At 45.2% G+C, this 23866-nt stretch overlaps 1 long non-coding RNA gene across 1 annotated transcript; it reads right to left on the reverse strand.

Moving 5' to 3' along the window:
• Positions 1-553: 553 nt before the first annotated feature.
• Positions 554-14478, reverse strand: LOC130392129 (uncharacterized). The gene is made up of 3 exons (XR_008896972.1): positions 14169-14478; positions 1268-1349; positions 554-915 (listed from the first exon to the last, which is right to left on the reverse strand). It is a non-coding gene; the product is annotated as an uncharacterized LOC130392129 (long non-coding RNA).
• Between the last annotated feature and the right edge of the window lie 9388 nt (positions 14479-23866).

Below are 23866 nucleotides of genomic sequence, written 5' to 3' on the forward strand. Positions count from 1 at the left end.
ATGCAGTAACAGCACCATCTGGCGTCAAACATAGGTCATTACATTCAGTAATTTAGGTTGGATTTGAGATCGATTTACAGGAGAGAAAAGGCTTCAAGTCATTACGGCAACAACATCAAAAACGTCAGTGCTGGATTACCATCTTTCATCAATAAATGTATATGTATAATTGAGACAAGTCAGTTGAGCTATTCCCAGGGAGTCTTCAACCTTTTTATGAAAATTGGGAGGGATTATGTTATTGCCGTTTGGTCAATTTAAGAATGAAGTAACCATTTATCAAAGTTCTCACCTGGGTCTCTCCGCCATGGCAACTGCACAGCCATCTGTTATTCCATCGTGACCTGAAAAAAACAGTACTTTGTTGATCCCAAGTGGAAATTAGTAATAGCAAGAAGGGCAAAAAATATACACCAAGGGTAGGTATAAAAACTATACAAGCAAGCATTGTGTGACTGGGAAGGGCAATTATTCATTTGTACGAATCTTAAGCATTAGCCAATATCAGTTTGACAAAGCGAAAAAAAAAAAATCACACACTATGAGAGCATTATTTTGAGATGGTATCGATGGATTAATTTTATACAATGGCCCCAACCAAGTGTAAATGTATCTAACAGTGGCATTGTCAAGATGCACTGAAAGCTTCCCGAAATGTTAGTGTTGGGTTTGACAGGTTACATCATTATGACGTTGGGGATACGGTACCACTTTTATTCTGGGTGACTAAAAGCCCAGCTACAATTTGCTGATAAACCCAGCTACTGTGTCCTGGATTTTTCAGATGATAAGATTTACTTTATTGAACCTTTAATCGGTCTGATGAATTCACCTTTCCTGGACGAGGAGCTGGTTGGTCTTGACACCTCCCGCTGACCGCCACCGCAGGGACCTTCGACTGCGTCGCCTCAGTCCCTTCAGGAACACACGTGACCCATTGGCACACTGGACATTTGTTTTCTCCCCATTAATGCAGTCCAACACTTCACACAGATGTCAATAGTGTATTTTACATGCACTTTTACAGCACAGTACATAGTGGGCTGTTTTGATGGAACTAATTACAATAGTTATTACTCCCAACCCCAAAAGCCAGCCACATGTCATACACATCCTGACTAGTCCTAGTGGCCGAGAATGCTTTCTTAACAGCCACTCAGAATGAACACATCTGTATGGATTACTTTAGATCTGTACGATGAGTCGCTGACCGTGTCATTCTAGAAAATCCAAGCAAGCCATCAATATATGTATTCCATTGTCTTACCCTTCAGCATCTGCAGAGCTGCACCACTCCTGGTCTTCCCTCCACCTACAGCTCCCAGCGCCAGTCCTGAATTTGACAAACACTGTAGAACACTGATCTTGAAATTAAATGTTCAGGGGCCAACCCTACCCCTGAACAAAAATAATCCAAGACATTTCTTTCATGGTTCAACGTTCATAAATAATTGTCAATGCTTAAATTCCTTGCAAATAAGTAATATGAAGGACAGCATGAGGCATATCTAGCAAGATGATTATGGTACAGTGAGAACCATATGTGTCACGCCGCGTCCTGCTACGCGGTCCACTACCTTCACCTAGTGGCCACTTGGCGCCGGTGGTCCTTCTCCTTCCACACCTGTCTGCAGTAATCTCATCACCAGTCCCTACTTCAGTCGGAGATCTCCTGCCAGCCGGCGCCAGTTCGTCGTTACTTCTGCACAGTCAGTATCGGTCCAACCAGCAATCTCGAGCTTCATAGCAGTCTGTCCCCGTGGTAACACTCTCCTTCCTTTGTACGCTCCCAGCGCGCCGTCTCTCCTGATCCATCCGTCGCTGTTCCGGGTCCATCGGCATCGTCCCGGGAGCCGTACATTCCTGCCCCAGAACGCTACGAGGGGGACCTGGGATCCTGCCGGTCCTTCCTTCTCCAGTGTTCTTTGGTCTTCGAACTGCAGCCTCTGACCTACCCCACCGACAAGTCACGGGTCGCCTACCTCATCGGTTCCCTGCGAGGCGCGGCGCTCGCTTGGGCTACGGCCGTGTGGGAACGTGGTTCCGCGGTTTGCAGTGACTATTCCGCCTTCACCGAGGAGATGCGGAGGGTTTTCGATCACCCGGTCCGGGGAAAGGAGGCTTCTCAGCGCCTTCTGCATCTCCGCCAGGGATCCCGCAGCGTCGCCTCCTTCGCTGTTGAGTTCCGCACCCTGGCGGCTGAGAGCGGCTGGAACGAGGAAGCCCTGCAGGGGGTTTTCTTAAACGCTCTATCTGACGACATCAAGGACCAGCTGACTTCTCGGGAGGAATCCGCTCTCTATCCTCCTGGACTCCGGGGCTGACGAGAGTTTCATTGATCGGGAGTTGGTCCTTCGATGGAAGATCGACACTGTCCCGCTTGATTCCCCCATCGAGACCCAGGCGCTAGACCTGGAGGACACTCACGCGGGTGGAGCACCGTACCGTTCCGGTAGACCTACTCGTTTCCGGGAATCACCACGAGTCCATTTCCTTTCTGGTGATTACCAGCCCCTTCTCCCCGGTCGTTTTGGGTTACCCCTGGCTGAAGACGCACAACCCCCGGATCGATTGGGGAACCGGTCGCGTGATGTCCTGGAGTACCCACTGCCTGTCCCAGTGTTTACGGTCCGCTCAGTCACCTCGAGCACCAGAGCTCGAGCCTGCCCCCACGCCTCTTAACCTGTTCCCTGTTCCGGAGGAATACCACGACCTTGGGGAGGTGTTCAGCAAGTCCCACGCCTTGTCCTTGCCCCCCCACCGCCCTTATGACTGCGCCGTCGACCTCCTTTCCGGGGCTCCCCTCCCGGGGAGTCGCCTGGTCAATCTCTCTCGGCCCGAGCGTGAGTCGATGGAGAAGTACATTGGGGAATCTCTTTCCGCCCATCCTCTTCACCGGTTGGAGCGGGGTTCTTCTTTGTGGGGAAGAAGGATGGCAAACTTCGTCCCTGCATCGACTACCGGGGATTGAATAACATCACGGTGAAGAACAAGTATCCCTTGCCCCTCATTAGTTCCGCCTTCGTCCCCCTCCACGGAGCCGTGGTCTTCACCAAGCTAGACCTTTGCAACGCTTATCATTTGGTTCGCATCCGGGAGGGAGATGAGTTTAAGACCGCGTTCAACACTCCTTTGGGTCACTTCGAGTACCTTGTCATGCCCTTCGGTCTCTCCAACTGCCCTTCGGTCTCTCGCTGTTTTCCAGTCCCTGGTCAACGATGTCCTACGGGACATGCTGAACCGCTCTGTGTTTGTTTATATCAACGACATCTTGATTTTCTCGAAATCTGTGGAGGAGCACCGGGCAGGTCCGGCAGGTCCTACAGCGATTGCTGGAGAATCGTCTGTATGTCAAGGCAGAGAAGTGCGTCTTCCACGTGCCATCCGTCTCCTTCCTGGGATATATAATCGGTCAGGGCCAAATCAGCATGGACCCCTCCAAGGTCTCTGCGGTGGCCGAGTGGCCCTCCCCCCCAACCCGCAAGAGACTGCAGCAGTTCTTGGGATTCGCCAACTTTTATCGGCGGTTCATACGAGGCTATAGTCAAGTCGCGGCACCACTCACGGCCTTGACCTCCATAAAGATCCCCTTTTCGTGGTCTCCGGAAGCTGAGACCGCATTTCGGAGCCTCAAGCACCGCTTCGTTTCTGCGCCCATCCTGGTGCAGACTGATCCCGCTCTTCAGTTTGTGCTGGAGGCCGACGCTTCTGACACCGGAGTGGGCGCGGTCCTCTCCCAGCGTTCTACCTCTGACCACAAGCTCCACCCCTGCGCCTTCTTCTCCCGCCGGCTGTCCCCGTCAGAGAGGAACTATGACGTCGGTAACCGCGAGCTTCTGGCCGTCAAGCTCGCGTTGGAGGAGTGGCGGCATTGGCTGGAGGGCGCAGACCAGCCCTTTATTGTCTGGACCGACCACCGCAACTTGGCTTACATTCAGTCGGCCAAAAGACTGAATTCCCGGCAGGCCAGGTGGGCCTTGTTCTTTGGGCGATTCAATTTCTCCCTCACCTACCGTCCCGGTTCCCAGAATGGGAAGCCGGATGCCCTGTCCCGCCTGCACTCCCCCGAGGATCGCTGTTCTGACCCCGAGAACATCCTGCCCCCCGCTTGTCTGATCGCTACACTTACCTGGGAGATTGAGTCCGCGGTGCGCCGGGCACAGAGTCAGCAGCCAGACCCCGGTACCGGCTCTCCGAATCGCCTGTTCGTTCCGGACGCTGTACGGTCCAGGGTTCTGCTCTGGGCTCATTCCTCCAGGCTTACCTGCCACCCAGGAATCACCCGCACACTGGACTTCATCCGCGGGCGTTTTTGCTGGTCGTCCATGGATGCGGACGTCCGCGCGTTCATAGCAGCATGCGCAACCTGCGCCCGGAATAAAACTTCTACTCGTTCCCGCTCCGGTCTGCTGCGACCTCTACCCATTCCGAGTCGACCGTGGTCTCACATCGCCCTGGACTTCGTCACCGGTCTGCCCACGTCCGAGGGTAACACCACCATCCTCACAGTGATAGACCGCTTCTCCAAGGGCGCACACTTCATCGCGCTCCCCAAGCTCCCCTCTTCAAGAGAGACCGCGGACCTCCTGGTCCAGCACGTTTTCCGCCTTCATGGCATTCCGGTGGATATCGTCTCGGACAGAGGCCCTCAGTTCACCTCTCAGGTGTGGCGCGCGTTCTGCGCTGCTCTAGGGGCCACACCCAGCCTTTCCTCCGGATTCCACCCCCAGTCCAACGGACAATCAGAGCGGGTCAACCAGGAGATGGAGGCAGTGCTCCGCTGTATCTCTCACGCCAACCCCTCATCCTGGAACTCTCAGCTCCCCTGGGTCGAATATGCCCACAACACGCTGGTCAACGCGTCCTCCGGTTTATCCCTGTTTATGGCCTCGCTGGGTTATCAACCAACCCTGTTCCCCGAGCTGGAGGAGGAGATTTCAGTCCCGTCTGTCCAGGCCCACATGCGCAGGTGCCGGCGTACTTGGAAGCGCGCACGCGCTGCGCTGGTCCGCGCATCCTCCCGCTCCCAACTACAAGCCAATAGGCGCCGCCTACCTGCACCCCAGTACGCTCCCGGACAGAGGGTTTGGCTTCGGGCGAAGGATCTTCCCTTGAAGGGAATTTCTCCTAAAATCTCCCCTCGGTTCATTGTACCTTTTGAGATTGAGGCTATCATCAACCCCTGTGCCGTTCGTCTCCGACTTCCCCCATCTCTCCGTATACATCCGACCTTCCATGTGTCCCAGGTCAAGCCCGTCTCCTCCAGCCCGTTGTCTCCCTGAGGTCTGAGATGTGGAGATCCTTTGCTATTATGGCTGGATGTTTAGACTCTTCGGGCATGGGAGCCTTACTAAGTCGGCCTCCGACTCTCAACACACCTTCTTCCAGTATCGGACAGTCTGTAAATGTGACTTCCCTTTCACACACTCTCCCTTTTGGAGGCAAGATAACTCTCCAGAGAACTTTCTTCTTTGACAGATCTTGATTATCTCCAGTTCAGCTCCTTTGATCTCCTCCAATGAGAGGCAAATCTCCTTGTCAAGAACATCTTTGTGTTTAGTTAGGTTCAATGCTGGCTGAGAATCACATGCAGTGACTTATCTCCTCTTCCTGTTGTTCCAAAGTAAGGTTCTGAGTCTCAAGATCCATGCCATCACTCTCGTGAGACGTTTCCAAGATGAGCTGCGGTTGATCAGTCTCAGCACAGCATCCTCCTCTTGTTCCACAGAGACAACGGCAGCCGACACCTTGACCTCTGGGTCCCCAGGTGGAAGTTCTCCCAAGTTGTCTGGGTTAACAGGCCAAGTCTCCTCCTCCTGCATGAGAAATGAAGGTCCAGATATCCATGTCTCATTCTTAAGGAACAGCTCCGCTCTCATGCCTCTGGAGGCAAGATCTGCAGGGTTGTGTGCGGTACTCACATACCTCCACTGTGATGCTTCAGACATTTTGAGGATCTCTGTGACTCTGTTCGCAACGAAGATGCGAAACCTTGATGTTTGGTTCTTGATGTATTTCAGCACCGATGTACTGTCCGACCAGAAAACACTGTCTTGTAGCTGCAGTCTCAGCTCCTTCCTCCATAGCGTGTCCATGCAAGCTGCCACCACAGCCGCAATCAACTCCATACGTGGGATCGTCACAGGCTTTAAAGGTGTCACCCTGGATTTTCCCATTATGAAGGCAACGTGGATCTGAGAACAGTCATTGTGCAACAGCAGGTAGGTGACGGTACCGTATCCCTCCTCACTTGCGTCAGCAAAGTGATGCAACTGGGCGCTGGTTGCTTCTCCAAAGTTGGGCGGTTTTAAACATCGTCCAACGCTGAAGCCCTCCAACAGGTGTAACTCCTTGAGCCAGTTGACCCACTCCTGGGCTACAGATGTTGGTATGACATCGTCCCATCCTAGCCCCTGCCGTCATAGGTCTTGAATGATCCTCTTGGCTGTGAAAACCACAGGGGACAAGATTCCAAGAGGGTCGTAGAACGAGCTGACAGTAGAAAGGATTCCTCTGCGTGTCAGCGGTATGTCCTGAAAGCTTAAAGTGAACTTAAAGGTGTCAGACTGGACACACCAACGCACTCCCAGTGCCCTCTCAACTGGTAGGATGTCGTGGTCCAGATCCAGGTCTTTAACGTCCTTCGCTCTTTCCTCCTCCGGTATTGCTGCCAGCACACGACGACTATTACTCAGCCACTTCGTCAAATGAAAGCCTCCCTTGGCACAGAGCTTTACCAAATCCTGGTAAAGGGTTATGGCTTCATCCTCTGAGGCTATTGAAGCCAGGCACTCGTCGACATAGAAACTGTGCATGATGGTATCAAACACTTTCTGGTTAAAGAGCTGTTTGTTATCTTCAGCACACTTTCGGAGAGCGAAATTAGCACAGCTTGTTGATGACGTTGCGCCAAACAAATGGACCACCATCCGGTATTCCACCATCTGTTGACTGAAGTCCCCATTGGGCCACCAGAGAAATCGAAGTAGGTCTGCATCTGTCTCTGGCACTCGAACCTGATGGAACATGGCCTCAATGTCAGACATCAGAACAATGGGCTCCATCCTAAACCTGGTCAAGACTCCCACCAGTGCGCTTGTCAGGTCAGGTCCTTGCAAGAGATGTGCATTTAGTGATGCGCCTTGAAATGTTACTGCGCAGTCAAAGACGATACGGATCTTACCTTTCTTGGGATTGTATACACCGTGATGAGGGATATACCAAACCTTGCCGTTGCATCGTTCCTGACTTGTAGCTGGCACTCTCTCTGCATATCCACTGGATATCAGGTTGTCCATAAATGTAGTATAGTCTTTTTGGAATGCCGCATCCCTGCCAAACCTCCCCTTGAGGTTGAGAGTACGTTGCTCTGCAACTTTGCGATTGTTGGGCATGGTAATTGATTTGTTCTTCAACGGCAATCCAACAACATAATGGCCATCAACCAGTTCCACAGTCTCGTTAGCCATTTCCAGGAACTTAGAGTCTTCCCTTGACAGCCCTTGCAGTTCATACTGGCTGTTTTCAGGGAAGTCAGTCTTGAATTGTTGGTTCTAGAGCTCGTCAAGAGTGACAGCAGAGATCCTGTTGATGCTAACTGCAGACTGAGTCACAGGATCGTCTCTGCCCTCTCCTCCAAGGGGTCCATTTACAGTCCATCCAAGCATTGTTTTGACCGCATATGGCCCTCCATCCACACTTCGGATGACTTCCAGTGGTTCCAATGCTCTGGGAACATTCAAGCCAATTAACATCTCCACGTCTGCATCTATCTGTGGCAGATAGACAGGCTTCAGATGTGGCCATCTTTCCAGATCTTGCTGTCGTGGGATGTTACCTCTGTTAACAGGCATTTGATGTTGGGTGAAGATCTTCGGCATTTCACAGTACCAGTCAATGTCCAATCCAGCGACCTCCAAGTCCGATGCAATGCAACTGTCAACCACCTTCTCTTGGCCCATGGTACGTAAAAGAATCCTTGTTCTTCTCCCAGAGTCCCAGCTTATCCATCAAACCCATTGTGCAGAAGGACGCTGAACTCCCTGGGTCCAGAAAGGCGTAGGTTTCGACTGACCTTTGACCTTTACTGGACTTACCCTTGACTGGCACGATAGCAAGCTTACAATCTTGCTCACCAGCCCCAGTAAGACCACCGGTTTGGACTTCGACTAGAGCACTGTCCACTGCTCTGTCAGAGTTGCTCCTGCCTTTCTCTGGATCTCCATTCTCCTTAGAGTGGATATGGAGCAAGCTGGGGTGTCGTGAGCCACATGTCTTGCAAGACAGACGTTTCCTGCACTCCTTGCTGATGTGCCCAGTGCACAAGCAGCCGAAGCAAACTCCATTTTTCTTCAGGAACTCCATCTTCTCACTGTGAGCTTTCTTCTCCAATAGAAAACACGACTCCAGTGTGTGTCTACCCTTTTTGCAGAAAAGGCAGGTCTTCTCGGGTCCATCTTTAACCCTGTTCTCCCAATGAGCAGCTCTTTCCACAGTAGTGAAAGTTGTGGCAAAGCTGCTTCCTCTAGCCTTAGGACGAGGCACAGGTTTAGCTCTACCACTTTCTTTGAAGGCCCCTATGACTGGAGCATCTTGTATGTCTCCGAATACAGGGTCTGTAGTGATCCTAACTTCACGCTCAATAAAGGTCACAATATCAGCAAACAGTTATTTTCCGATGCTTTTCCTGAATGTCGCATGCCTTCGCTTGCCACTTGTCTCTCAACTTGTAAGGCAGCTTCTTGATCACAGAGACCATGTTTGCAGACGTGTTCAAGTCAGATAGGTTGTATACATCTTTCATGGCATTGTGACATCCTCGCAAGAATAAGCTGTATGCTTGTAAAGCTTTTCCATCCTCCGACTTTATTGCTGGCCATGCAAAGATCTTGTCCATATAAGCGGATGCTATGACGCGCTCATTTCCAAAGTGTTCCTGGAGTAAAGCCTTTGCTGTAGCATATCCAATGCCATCAGTCATGTGTTGACAACTTCTGACTAGCTGTTTAGGCTGACCCCTGGTGTATTGCTCCAGGTAATGCAGGAGGTCAACAGCATCATCAGTTCTATGGTCTGCTCAAATGACTGCATAAAGGCATGATAGTGCAGAGGGTCACCGTCAAACAGTTGGATGTCTCTTTTAGGTAGTGAAGCAATGCATTGCTGATGCACCAACATCGAAGTTATGTCATTTTGTTTTTGCATTATAGACATCATGGTGTCCTGTTCACTGCTGATGTTTCCGGAAGCAGATTGTGTGCGTCTATGCAGAGACAGTGGGGCTCCTGTAGCCTTTGGGACTGTGCTCTGAGCCTGGGTGGGGGCTGAGGTCCTCTGGAGATGTTTGTTTCCATCACATTGCCTTTGTTTCGGCCTTGTGCCTCCAAACTCTGCAGGTTGTCCTCTTCCAACATCTCCAACATTTTGCCGTACAAAGGTCTCTGCATTAAAGTTGAGGCCACTTTCAAAGTAGGCTTCCATTCCATCCAATTTCTGAGAAGCAACACTCCGTACCCCTGACCCAGAGGTTCTCAAAACATTAAGCTTTGCCGCCGATGCGGCCATGTCCGTTTCAAGTTGAAGTTGTTCCTTTTGCTTTCTGACTCGAGCTTCCTGCTCTTGCAGCGCATGCCTTATTTTGGCTTCCTCTTCCTCAAGAGCATGCTTTTGTTCGAGCAACCTTTTTCGAGCTATTAAAGCAGCCATTTCAGCTTCGGCTCTAACACGGGCAGATGCAGTTGAGGACACTTTTGACCTGATAGATTTTGAACCATGATTCTGGCTGCTATAGTTTGATATGCTGTCATCTGGCTGAATATCATCCTGAACATTATGTGACTGAGGCCCAGTCACTTCCACATTTTCCACACCTCCATTTTCCTCTTCTGCAGCCTCATGTAGCAGAGGGCTTTCATTTGACCTATTAGCCACCAGCAGAGGCCTGCTTGGGGATCCTCTGAGTCTGGTTACAGAAAACCATGCATTAACATCCTCAATAAAATCATCTTTATGTTTAATGATTTTTGAGAACCAACCGGTTTGTTTTTCTTGTTCATCATGAGGAATGAGAGGCATTAAGGAAGCATGTAGTTCATCAGAGGTGTGAGACAATTTCATCAAGCCATCAAGTTTCCCTTTAACAGCTGAAACATGTTTTCCATCTTTCATGAGCTCTTTCATAGAACTTATCACAGTCTTTATTTCATCCACTTTCCTTTTTCGTTCCTTAGGTATTGCAAGAGCCTTTTCAGTTAGAATTACTTTCCACTTTCCTCTTTCCCATGTCCTGTTTCGCAACATCTGAACCAACACTTGTTCCACTCATCTTGAACGCACAAGTAAATGATCACAATGAGAGAATCCAAAGCAAAGCAGCCACATAAAACAGTCACAGCTATCGGCGATAGCAAAGAGACAGAGCAGAGCACGTTAGTTTGCCACACACACAGCTTGGCCCGGCGGGCCGCGAACCCAGCGTGATATCATAATTCACAAGTTTCCACTCAGCGGCGGGACCAGATCAAAGTGTTCCCATCAATCATGTATCACAGCAGTCACGGAACGGGTCGGGTACGTTACCGCCTATCCTTTCAGTCCGTCCTTGTTATCTGTTTGTTTGTGCGCGTCCTTCTTACATTGTTTGCATATCATGCATTCCTTTGTTGCTCCACGCATCCATTTGTGACATGTCGGGTCCTTTCGTGGCTCCAATCCATGTGGTTGTGTCACAGTTTTGCTGACAAATGTATGGCCACAATCATATTTCAGATTATATTGCACAGAATAAAACCACATTGCAATGACTTAAAATCGTACTGCATAAAATTGCAAAGAATAAAAATCATATAGAGCATACAACTGAAAAATATTAAAATCGTATAATGCATAGAACTGCAAAGAATTAAAATCGTATAATGCATAGAATTGCAAGTAATAAAAATCATATAGAGCATAGAATTGCAAATAATTAAAAACAGCATACAATTGCAAATAATTAAACTCGTATAATGCATAGAATTGCAAAGAATCAAAATCGTATAATGCATAGAATTGCAAAGAATCAAAATCGTAGACCATAGAATTGCAAAGAATTAAAATCATATAGACCATAGAACTGCAAATAATTAAAATCGTATAATGCAGAGAATTGCAAAGAATTAAAATCGTAGTGCATAGAATTGCAAAGAATTAAAAACATTTAGAGCATACAACTGCAAATAATTAAACTCGTATAATGCATTGAATTGCAAAGAATCAAAATCGTAGAGCATAGAATTGCAAAGAATTAAAATCATATAGAGCATAGAACTGCAAATAATTAAAATCGTATAATGCATAGAATTGCAAAGAATTAAAATCGTAGTGCATAGAATTGCAAAGAATTAAAATCGTATAATGCATAGAATTGCAAAGAATGAAAAATCGTAGTGCATAAAATTGCAAAGAATCAAAATCGTAGAGCATAGAATTGCAAAGAATTAAAATCACAGAGCATACAACTGCAAATAATTAAAATCGTATAATGCATAGAATTGCAAAGAATTAAAATCGTAGTGCATAGAATTGCAAAGAATTTTAATCGTAGTGCATAGAACTGCAAATAATTAAAATCGTATAATGCATAGAATTGCAAAGAATGAAGAATCGTAGTGCATAGAATTGCAAAGAATTAAAATTGTAGTGCATAGAATTGCAAGTAATAAAAATCATATAGAGCATAGAATTACAAATAATTAAAATCGTAGTGCATAGAATTGCAAAGAATTAAAATCGTATAATGCATAGAATTGCAAAGAATTAAAATCGTATAATGCATAGAATTGCAAAGAATTAAAATCGTAGTGCATAGAATTGCAAAGAATTAAAATCGTAGTGCATAGAATCAAACCACATTGCAAAGAATTAAAATCTTTTAGCACAGAATAAAACCTCATTGAAGTCATCAAGCAGCAGTAGCCTACAACTTCAGCGGCAGTCAACAGTTTGCAAATGAATGGAATGTTGTAAAAAGGTTAGTGTATATAGGCTACTGTTATTGAAAATCCCTCTCCATTGTGAGGCTTTTCCCCAAAGAAATGTAACTGGGCCCAGTTCGATCCAAACCCGGGACATATTCGATTTAAGAATTTAAATGTAAAATATATATATTTTTAACATATTACGAGACAACAGGGCTAATACAATCTGATCTGATATGATTGCATTCGCCCTTATGCAATCAGACTAAATGGCAATAATTGAAATGGAGTATGTAGTGTGTGTGTACGTGTTTCTGCGCGAGTGCGTGTGTCCACTGTCCAGAGGACTCCAGACTCAATGCTGGCATCGGGGCCTGACCTGACCCCAATTGGGCCGGGCTTGGAGACCCAAGCCCGTTCATAGAACCAAGTGCTAGTACCAACAATCGCTAGGTTAACCCATACCCCTTAAACAGCAGTAATAGCTAGCTACTGCAGATGCTACACAACTAAGTACCATGAATAAATACAACATACAGGTTAGCTACCAGGTGAAACGCTCCCAACACAGTTGCGTTGGAGCAAACTACCTTCCAAGCTACCAGGTGAAACTCCCAACACAGTTGCGTTGGAGCAAACTACCTTCCAGGCTACCAGGTGAAACGCTCCCAACACAGTTGCGTTGGCGCAAACTACCTTCCCGGCTACCAGGTGAAACGCTCCCAACACAGTTGCGTTGGAGCAAACTACCTTCCAAGCTACAAGGTGAAACTCTTACAACGCCTTTGCGTTGGAGCAAACTACCTTCCAAGCTACCATGTGAAATGCTCCCAACACAGTTGCGTTGGAGCAAACTACCTTCCAAGCTACCAGGTGAAACGCTCCCAACACAGTTGCGTTGGAGCAAACTAGCTTCCAGGCTACCAGGTGAAACGCTCCCAACACAGTTGCGTTGGAGCAAACTACCTTCCAAGCTACCAGGTGAAACGCTCCCAACACAGTTGCGTTGGAGCAAACTAGCTTCCAAGCTAACAGGTGAAACGCTCCCAACACAGTTGCGTTGGAGCAAACTAGCTTCCAGGCTACCAGGTGAAACGCTCCCAACACAGTTGCGTTGGAGCAAACTACCTTCCAGGCTACCAGGTGAAACGCTCCCAACACAGTTGCGTTGGAGCAAACTACCTTCCAGGCTACCAGGTGAAACGCTCCCAACACAGTTGCGTTGGAGCAAACTCCCTTCCAATCTACCAGGTGAAACTCCCCCAACACAGTTGCGTTGGAGCAAACTAGCTTCCAGGCTACCAGGTGAAATTTACTATACAGTCAGTATGTTTACATAGACATCTTATAGCCAAAGGTCGACTATACTCCCCAATTGGACAACAGCAATTGTCCGAGTACATATTTCAGACTATATTGCACAGAATAAAACCACATTGCAATGACTTAAAATCGTAGTGCATAGAATTGCAAAGAATTGAAATCACAAAGAGCATAGAACTGCAAATAATTAAAATCGTATAATGCATAGAATTGCAAAGAATGAAAAATCGTAGTGCATAGAATTGCAAAGAATTAAAATCGTATAATGCATAGAATTAAAATCGTATAATGCATAGAATTGCAAAGAATAGTAGTGCATAGAATTGCAAAGAATTAAAATCGTAGTGCATAGAATTGCAAAGAATTAAAATCAAAGAGCATAGAACTGCAAATAATTAAAATCGTATAATGCATAGAATTGCAAAGAATTAAAATAGTAGTGCATAGAATTGCAAAGAATTAAAATCGTAGTGCATAGAATTGCAAAGAATTAAAATCGTAGTGCATAGAATTGCAAAGAATTAAAATCAAAGAGCATAGAATTGCAAAGAATTAAAATCAAAGAGCATAGAACTGCAAATAATTAAAATCGTATAATTGCAAAGAATGAAAAATTGTAGTGCATAGAATTGCAAAGAATTAAAATCGTATAATGCATAGAATTGCAAAGAATGAAAATTCGTAGTGCATAGAATTGCAAAGAATTAAAATCACATAGAGCATAGAACTGCAAATAATTAAAATCGTATAATGCATAGAATTGCAAAGAATGAAGAATTGTAGTGCATAGAATTGCAAAGAATTAAAATCGTATAATGCATAGAATTGCAAAGAATAAAAATAGCAGTGCATAGAATTGAAAGGAATAACAAACGATTGGTGACTTACATGCCGGCGTCCTCGCTCCCCCGTTGGTGGCCACGTTGTCCGGATTGTTCAGTCAAAAGCGCACAATTGTCCGAGTACATATTTCAGATTATATTGCACAGAATAAAACCACATTGCAATGACTTAAAATCGTAGTGCATAGATTTGCAAAGGATTGAAATCACAAAGAGCATAGAACTGCAAATAATTAAAATCGTATAATGCATAGAATTGCAAAGAATGAAAAATCGTAGTGCATAGAATTGCAAAGAATTAAAATCGTATAATGCATAGAATTGCAAAGAATTAAAATCGTATAATGCATAGAATTGCAAAGAATAGTAGTGCATAGAATTGCAAAGAATTAAAATCGTAGTGCATAGAATTGCAAAGAATTAAAATCAGAGCATAGAACTGCAAATAATTAAAATCGTATATGCATAGAATTGCAAAGAATTAAATTAGTGCATAGAATTGCAAAGAATTAAAATCGTATAATGCATAGAATTGCAAAGAATTAAAATCGTAGTGCATAGAATTGCAAAGAATTAAAATCACAAAGAGCATAGAACTGCAAATAATTAAAATCGTATAATGCATAGAATTGCAAAGAATGAAAATTCGTAGTGCATAGAATTGCAAAGAATTAAAATCATAGAGCATAGAACTGCAAAGAATAAAAATAGCAGTGCATAGAATTGCAAAGAATTAAAATCACAAAGAGCATAGAACTGCAAAGAATAAAAATAGCAGTGCATAGAATTGCAAAGAATTAAAATCGTAGTGCATAGAATTGCAAAGAATTAAAATCGTATAATGCATAGAATTGCAAAGAATTAAAATCGTAGTGCATAGAATTGCAAAGAATTAAAATCGTAGTGCATAGAATCAAACCACATTGCAAAGAATTAAAAATCGTTTAGCACAGAATAAAACCACATTGAAGTCATCAAGCAGCAGTAGCCTACAACTTCAGCAGCAGTCAACAGTTTGCAAATGAATGGAATGTTGTAAAAAGGTTAGTGTATATAGGCTACTGTTATTGAAAATCCCTCTCCATTGTGAGGCTTTTCCCCAAAGAAATGTAACTGGGCCCAGTTCGATCCAAACCCGGGACATATTCGATTTAAGAATTTAAATGTAAAATATATATATTTTTAACATATTACGAGACAACAGGGCTAATACAATCTGATCTGATATGATTGCATTCGCCCTTATGCAATCAGACTAAATGGCAATAATTGAAATGGAGTATGTAGTGTGTGTGTACGTGTTTCTGCGCGAGTGCGTGTGTCCACTGTCCAGAGGACTCCAGACTCAATGCTGGCATCGGGGCCTGACCTGACCCCAATTGGGCCGGGCTTGGAGACCCAAGCCCGTTCATAGAACCAAGTGCTAGTACCAACAATCGCTAGGTTAACCCATACCCCTTAAACAGCAGTAATAGCTAGCTACTGCAGATGCTACACAACTAAGTACCATGAATAAATACAACATACAGGTTAGCTACCAGGTGAAACGCTCCCAACACAGTTGCGTTGGAGCAAACTACCTTCCAAGCTACCAGGTGAAACTCCCAACACAGTTGCGTTGGAGCAAACTACCTTCCAGGCTACCAGGTGAAACGCTCCCAACACAGTTGCGTTGGCGCAAACTACCTTCCCGGCTACCAGGTGAAACGCTCCCAACACAGTTGCGTTGGAGCAAACTACCTTCCAAGCTACAAGGTGAAACTCTTACAACGCCTTTGCGTTGGAGCAAACTAGCTTCCAGGCTACCAGGTGAAACGCTCCCAACACAGTTGCGTTGGAGCAAACTACCTTCCAAGCTACCAGGTGAAACGCTTCCAACACAGTTGCGTTGGAGCAAACTAGCTTCCAAGCTAACAGGTGAAACGCTCCCAACACAGTTGCGTTGGAGCAAACTAGCTTCCAGGCTATCAGGTGAAACGCTCCCAACACAGTTGCGTTGGAGCAAACTACCTTCCAGGCTACCAGGTGAAACGCTCCCAACACAGTTGCGTTGGAGCAAACTACCTTCCAGGCTACCAGGTGAAACGCTCCCAACACAGTTGCGTTGGAGCAAACTCCCTTCCAATCTACCAGGTGAAACTCCCCCAACACAGTTGCGTTGGAGCAAACTAGCTTCCAGGCTACCAGGTGAAATTTACTATACAGTCAGTATGTTTACATAGACATCTTATAGCCAAAGGTCGACTATACTCCCCAATTGGACAACAGCAATTGTCCGAGTACATATTTCAGACTATATTGCACAGAATAAAACCACATTGCAATGACTTAAAATCGTAGTGCATAGAATTGCAAAGAATTGAAATCACAAAGAGCATAGAACTGCAAATAATTAAAATCGTATAATGCATAGAATTGCAAAGAATGAAAAATCGTAGTGCATAGAATTGCAAAGAATTAAAATCGTATAATGCATAGAATTGCAAAGAATTAAAATCGTATAATGCATAGAATTGCAAAGAATTAAAATCGTATAATGCATAGAATTGCAAAGAATAGTAGTGCATAGAATTGCAAAGAATTAAAATCGTAGTGCATAGAATTGCAAAGAATTAAAATCGTAGTGCATAGAATTGCAAAGAATTAAAATCAAAGAGCATAGAACTGCAAATAATTAAAATCGTATAATGCATAGAATTGCAAAGAATTAAAATAGTAGTGCATAGAATTGCAAAGAATTAAAATCGTAGTGCATAGAATTGCAAAGAATTAAAATCGTAGTGCATAGAATTGCAAAGAATTAAAATCAAAGAGCATAGAATTGCAAAGAATTAAAATCAAAGAGCATAGAACTGCAAATAATTAAAATCGTATAATTGCAAAGAATGAAAAATTGTAGTGCATAGAATTGCAAAGAATTAAAATCGTATAATGCATAGAATTGCAAAGAATGAAAATTCGTAGTGCATAGAATTGCAAAGAATTAAAATCACATAGAGCATAGAACTGCAAATAATTAAAATCGTATAATGCATAGAATTGCAAAGAATGAAGAATTGTAGTGCATAGAATTGCAAAGAATTAAAATCGTATAATGCATAGAATTGCAAAGAATAAAAATAGCAGTGCATAGAATTGAAAGGAATAACAAACGATTGGTGACTTACATGCCGGCGTCCTCGCTCCCCCGTTGGTGGCCACGTTGTCCGGATTGTTCAGTCAAAAGCGCACAATTGTCCGAGTACATATTTCAGATTATATTGCACAGAATAAAACCACATTGCAATGACTTAAAATCGTAGTGCATAGATTTGCAAAGGATTGAAATCACAAAGAGCATAGAACTGCAAATAATTAAAATCGTATAATGCATAGAATTGCAAAGAATGAAAAATCGTAGTGCATAGAATTGCAAAGAATTAAAATCGTATAATGCATAGAATTGCAAAGAATTAAAATCGTATAATGCATAGAATTGCAAAGAATAGTAGTGCATAGAATTGCAAAGAATTAAAATCGTAGTGCATAGAATTGCAAAGAATTAAAATCAGAGCATAGAACTGCAAATAATTAAAATCGTATAATGCATAGAATTGCAAAGAATTAAATTAGTGCATAGAATTGCAAAGAATTAAAATCGTATAATGCATAGAATTGCAAAGAATGAAAATTCGTAGTGCATAGAATTGCAAAGAATTAAAATCACAAAGAGCATAGAACTGCAAATAATTAAAATCGTATAATGCATAGAATTGCAAAGAATGAAAATTCGTAGTGCATAGAATTGCAAAGAATTAAAATCACAAAGCATAGAACTGCAAAGAATAAAAATAGCAGTGCATAGAATTGCAAAGAATTAAAATCACAAAGAGCATAGAACTGCAAAGAATAAAAATAGCAGTGCATAGAATTGCAAAGAATTAAAATCGTAGTGCATAGAATTGCAAAGAATTAAAATCGTATAATGCATAGAATTGCAAAGAATTAAAATCGTAGTGCATAGAATTGCAAAGAATTAAAATCGTAGTGCATAGAATCAAACCACATTGCAAAGAATTAAAAATCGTTTAGCACAGAATAAAACCACATTGAAGTAATCAAGCAGCAGTAGCCTACAACTTCAGCGGCAGTCAACAGTTTGCAAATGTATGGAAAGTTGTAGGAAAGATTCAAAAGGGAGAATCTACTGTGCATGTGTATGCACAACCTACTGTCATCTAATCGATCTCTTAAATTCTAACCTACCAAGCCAAAAACCAACAATTGAAACCAAACCATAACATGCCCGCAGTCATTCGTCTAGTGAAGTCAGTCCGACAGCTTTTCAAACACCAGTCCAGTGGTGAACAACCTACAACACTGCACTAAACTTAGAATGAGCAAAAACCAAACAGACGAGCGGTAAAATCCAGGTTAAGTTTAGGGGAAAGAATATAGCGATGTGTGTGCGCGGTGGACACATTCTGAAGCCAGCAGCCAAACACAACCAAACAACTTCAACCAGCTCAAGGAAGAATATAGCGATGTGTGTGCGCGGTGGACACATTCTGAAGCCAGCAGCCAAACACAACCAAACAACTTCAACCAGCTCAAGGAATAACAAACGATTGGTGACTTACATGCCGGCGTCCTCGCTCCCCCGTTGGTGGCCACGTTGTCCGGATTGTTCAGTCAAAAGCGCACAAAAAAACAAAATAAATCATCTCGCACGTGCGGGATTAATAGCTAATGAGAACGAGAACGGGATGGCTGTGACAAGCGAGAAGCTCGAGCCGATAAAGAGTTTCCCTCCGTATCGAACGCAGCGCATGAAAAGCCTGTCTAGAATAAAAGTGATCAAATATTAATGTAGCCTACCTTTTCTATTTTGTGTTTGGTCGCATACGAACTAGGTATAATGAAGGCATTTGCAAATGCGATTATTGCAATTATTGATGTCTACTGTTCGGTTTATTAGTCTGTCCTGTCGGCCTCTCATTTTCCTAACCAACCTCTTCATAACGAGATAAGCGGTCTCCCAAATAGATGAAAACAAACTCTGTTATTGATTGTCCCTCTCCATTGTGAGGCTTTTCCCCAAAGAAATGTAACAGTGCCCAGGTCAATCCAAACCCGGGATATATTATATTCAAGAATGTAATTATTTATTTATTTTACGAGATAACAGGGCAATCAGATCTGACGTGAATGCATTCGCGCTAATGTAATCAGTCTAAATGGCAATAATAGTAATGCAGTATAGTGTGCGTGTTTGCGTGTGTGTCTGTGTGTTTACGTGTGTGTCTGTGTGTGTGTGTTTACGTGGTTCTCTGTGTGTGTGTGTGTGTGTGTGTGTGTGTGTGTGTGTGTGTGTGTGTGTGTGTGTGTGTGTGTGTGTGTGTGTGTGTGTGTGTGTGTGTGTGTGTGTGTGTGTGTGTGTGTGTGTAGGCTGGCAGGGGGATACCAAACACCTCTCTCAGCCTCTGGATGGTGTCGTGGCTCACAGCTTCAACCAATGGCAGGCCTGCCTGAAGGACGCCTCCCAGCTCAACCTGCTGCTCTGCAAGCCCCTCCCTGAACCCCACTACACCTGGTGAGACACCCAGACAGTACTGTTTCCATAGCAACACCATCACCCAGACAGTACTGTTTCCATAGTGACACTCAACCAGACAGTCCTGTTTCTATAGCAAAACCATAACTAGTCATTACTTATTCCATAGTGAGCCCATCATATAAAGTTCATTCAGAAGTAACTTTAAAGAACATAATAACATCACAAGACTATGATATTGTAACAGTGATACTGAGACAGTTTAACGGATACACTTTTGTGAAAGAACAAGTTGAGGGTTGGGTCAACAGAATGTAGTTTTAAGATAAGATAAGTGCTTCATTAATGCCAGGCGGGTTGGTCCAGGTTGTACCAGGGCAGGCTGGTGCACCGGCGGCAGAAGGAGCTCCAGGAGAGGGAGCCAGAGGACATCGTACAGGGCGAACAGTTCATCAGTCTGTACAGTAGCCTCATGGAAGCACTCACCCAGCCAGACCCAGGGGCCAACAGGAGGGCTGGGGGGGCCTGAGGTGTGTGTGTGTGTGTGTGTGTGTGTGTGTGTGTGTGTGTGTGTGTGTGTGTGTGTGTGTGTGTGTGTGTGTGTGTGTGTGTGTGTGTGTGTGTGTGTGTGTGTGTGTGTGTGTGTGTGAAGGCTGGCAGGGGGTCACCAGCCACAACCCTCAGCCTCTGGATGTGTCGTGGCTCACAGCTTCAACCAATGGCAGGCTTTCGGGCTTGGTTAAAATAATCAATTTTCTGATTGAAATCGATCTTACTTTGAGTTCCGCTTTTCTGATAAGATATCCCTGCCAGCCTAAACACAAACATAAGCCTGCTGCACACATAGGGAGGGAGTAATGAGTGAGGAAGGTACTTTACTTGAAATACAACAAGTGCTACATACCTGTTGTCCCTCCTGTCTGTCGGTTCAGTTCTCCTTGGACCATGACCATCAGCAGAGCTTTGAGGTGGGTCAGGTCCGGCCCAGGGCTGGCCCTCCTCAGCCAGTAGCGGGTCACAGCCACTGGGAGGCGCAGGTGAGCCGGAACTCCCTCCAGCGTCTTTTCCTCCACGCCCAGCGTCTCCAGACACACCTGCAGCCTCACAGCGGGGTCTGCTCGACACACAGATTGTAGATTCGTTTGCATTCGATGGCTCCCTCTAAAAGTTAACACTGCTATTGTCATTGTGTGACAAGGCTACCTGCTCCCCTACTGATACGATGATGGGACACACCTGTCCTCTGCTTAATGAAACAGAATTGAATGGGTGTTTACGGAGCCTGCCAGTCTGGTTCTACCCTTCTATGTTGCATGGGTGCCAGCAGCCTTCCAACAATGAAAAAAAAATGAAAAGCATTTTTTTTTAATTAGGTTCATTAAAAGTTTTCTGTTTATAATCCTTGTAATTCCGTAATGAAACTAAAATATTAATTACACCGAGGTAGTTCTTAAACAAGTTGACGGTACCGGGTAGAGTGAGGAATTGGACAGATTTGATATGAATGACGCGTTGCTATGACAAAAAAAACAGTTGTGTATAATATAATGTCTGTTATGTATCCCTAACCCTAATTAAGTTACCCAAAACAAACTTATCGGTTTCATCGATTTAGCCTAGCCCTTTTCTTTGTTTGGAGCTAACCATGCCGACTGCCAGCGTCCATCCATTATACATCTTTGCTCCATCTCTTATCCATCTGTCATCCAGCTGAATGAGTCGGTAGGCCTACCTGGGGCAGAGAGTCCAGCATCAGCTTCTGATGTTCGACCTTCGGTTTCACCTCGACATTAACGGCATCCAGACCGTCCCGGTCCACCTCGTCTTCCTCCGCCCCCCCCCCCCTGGCCCAGCCGCAGCCCGTACAACACCTGCCGGATGGGCCGTGAGATGAGGTTGGAGCTCTGCAGGTCGCAGCGCTCCACCTGGATCCGCAAAATCTTCCTCCTGTGCAGAAGTATGTCATATTGAAGTATGTTAGCTCCCAGGCCTCCCATGGCCAGGGACGCACGGACCCACTCAGGGACGGAGCTCAACTTAGCAGGCAGCTGCGGAACGGTGCCCTTACTCAAGAAGCCAATCAAGAGAGGAGCTGGTGAGCTGGGGAGCTCGTACTCCAGCATGGACTCCCTCAGCATATTCTTCACCTCCGCCTGATGTGGGCATCCGTGGCATACTGGTGAAGGAGTTGGACTGGTAACCGGAAGGTGGCCAGTTCGAATCCCGAACCTCCGCGGATGAGGTGCCCTTGAGCAAGGCACCTGAAATCCCCGGGCGCTGCACCGCGGCAGCCCACTGCTCCGGTAGTGCCGGTGTGCCCCCATGTGTGTAACTGCATGTGTGTACCTGTGTGTGCACCTGTATTTGTGTACCCCACGTGTGTGGACCTCTGTGTGTGTATGTGTTCACCAGCTACCCGGATGGGTCAAAAGCAGAGAAAGAATTTCCCCCTAAAAAGGGATGAATAAAGGACTTATCTTATCTTAAAGCCAACTCAGGAGGCCTTCCAAGTAAGCGGTACTGAACTTCATTTTAGGACTTCCCGCTGGAAGGAATCGGGCCTACTTAACATCTCTGAGTTTGACGTGGTCTACCTTGACCAGCGAGGCAAAGATGGGCAGCAACTGGGGGTCGATATTGAACACGGTGCAGAACTTGGTCGTGGTGTATAGCTTGCAGTGGATTTCACTGCTGGCCGGACTGTCTTTAACTGATTTCCAGAAGGGAGCCAGGGGCAAAACCCCTTCTGGAAGGTCATAAATGTAGAAGTCGGTGTCTTCGGACAGCACCGGGCAGGAAACCTCTCTGGCCAGGGCAGCCAGCCGGCCGTCTGCCTCTCCGAAGCACTTGACCTGCGGCACCCTCAGGTCGTTCAGCGTCTGCTCAAAAACTGACATTACAGAGGGGGGATAGATGCCCTTTTTCTCGCCAGTCAGAGCGGCAGGGATATTCTGGAGAAGGGCGCTTAGACGGCTCATCCTGGTTTTGAGTTGGACGTCGCTGGTGCCCAAGCCTCCGTCAATCACAACGTATGCTTTGATTCTACAGTTGTCCAGAGTCTTGAAAAAAGCCTGGACCACCGCCTGGAAGGCCAGGTACTCCCCGCCGTGGTTCTGGTCCAGGTTGGCCATGTTGTAGAGGTGGTAGGCCAGGTTACAGCCATCCACCACCAGCTCGCTGTTACTGAATTTGATGTCCTGGTAGATCTGGCTGTTTCCCTCCAGCAGGGACCACAAGCCCTTCACCCCCATTGTGACTGACGGGTCACGTTCTAACTTCACCTGTCAATGGTGACTGGATACGTTCTAACTTCTGTGGTGACTGGACTCACCCAGAGAGGATCCCAGCTCCTTTAGACACCAACGCAAACACATACCCGCACTGGGAGTGGCTCCTCAGTTCTTCGTAAGTTTTGCTTCTGGACATTTCCAAGGAATCATATCATCAACTCTGAATTGCTTAATAATGCATACATTAAGTGCCACTGCTATTATCATTATGATTAACCATGTCTGACTATGTACCAACTCTTCCACCTACTGCATTTGAGTTGCCATGACAGGGAAATCAATTAAAACCTCTCACATTTTTGTTTACATATCCTTAGGTGTACAGATCAATTCACTCATCACAAATTAATTCTTGTCACTTCTTTGAATAGTATGCTTTGAGTTGAGATCGAGTATCAGTTTTACGTATTTTATGAATTGCATCTCTTAATTTGTATCATGACCTGGACTGTCTATAATAGGCTACATCATTGTAATTAATATCGCTACAGATACTTATATATATATATACTAATGTATAAACTACTGTCACCTTTTCATAGATTGTTCTAGTAATCTGGGAGAAACCAATTGATGAAAGCAATGGCACGCCTTCATTTGAGTGATTGAACTCTCAACTTCTTTACATTTACATTTAGGAGATGTTTGCTGACACTTATATCCAAGACTTATTTTTACTCTGTTCCAGGTTCTCCTGAAGCTGGAATGGCAGATGAATGTCAGAAACCTCTTCTCGAACCGAAAGAGTGAGTCAATGTTTAGTTTTATCAGACTTCGGGGGGACTTTAAAGCACCTTAAATAATTTGTAAAAGCCCAACTCTTATCACACACACACACACACACACACACACACACACACACACACACACACACACACACACACACACACACACACACACACACACACACACACACACACA

This window comes from Gadus chalcogrammus, chromosome 11, assembly GCF_026213295.1.
Source record: "Gadus chalcogrammus isolate NIFS_2021 chromosome 11, NIFS_Gcha_1.0, whole genome shotgun sequence".
Classification (NCBI taxonomy): Eukaryota; Metazoa; Chordata; class Actinopteri; order Gadiformes; family Gadidae; genus Gadus; species Gadus chalcogrammus.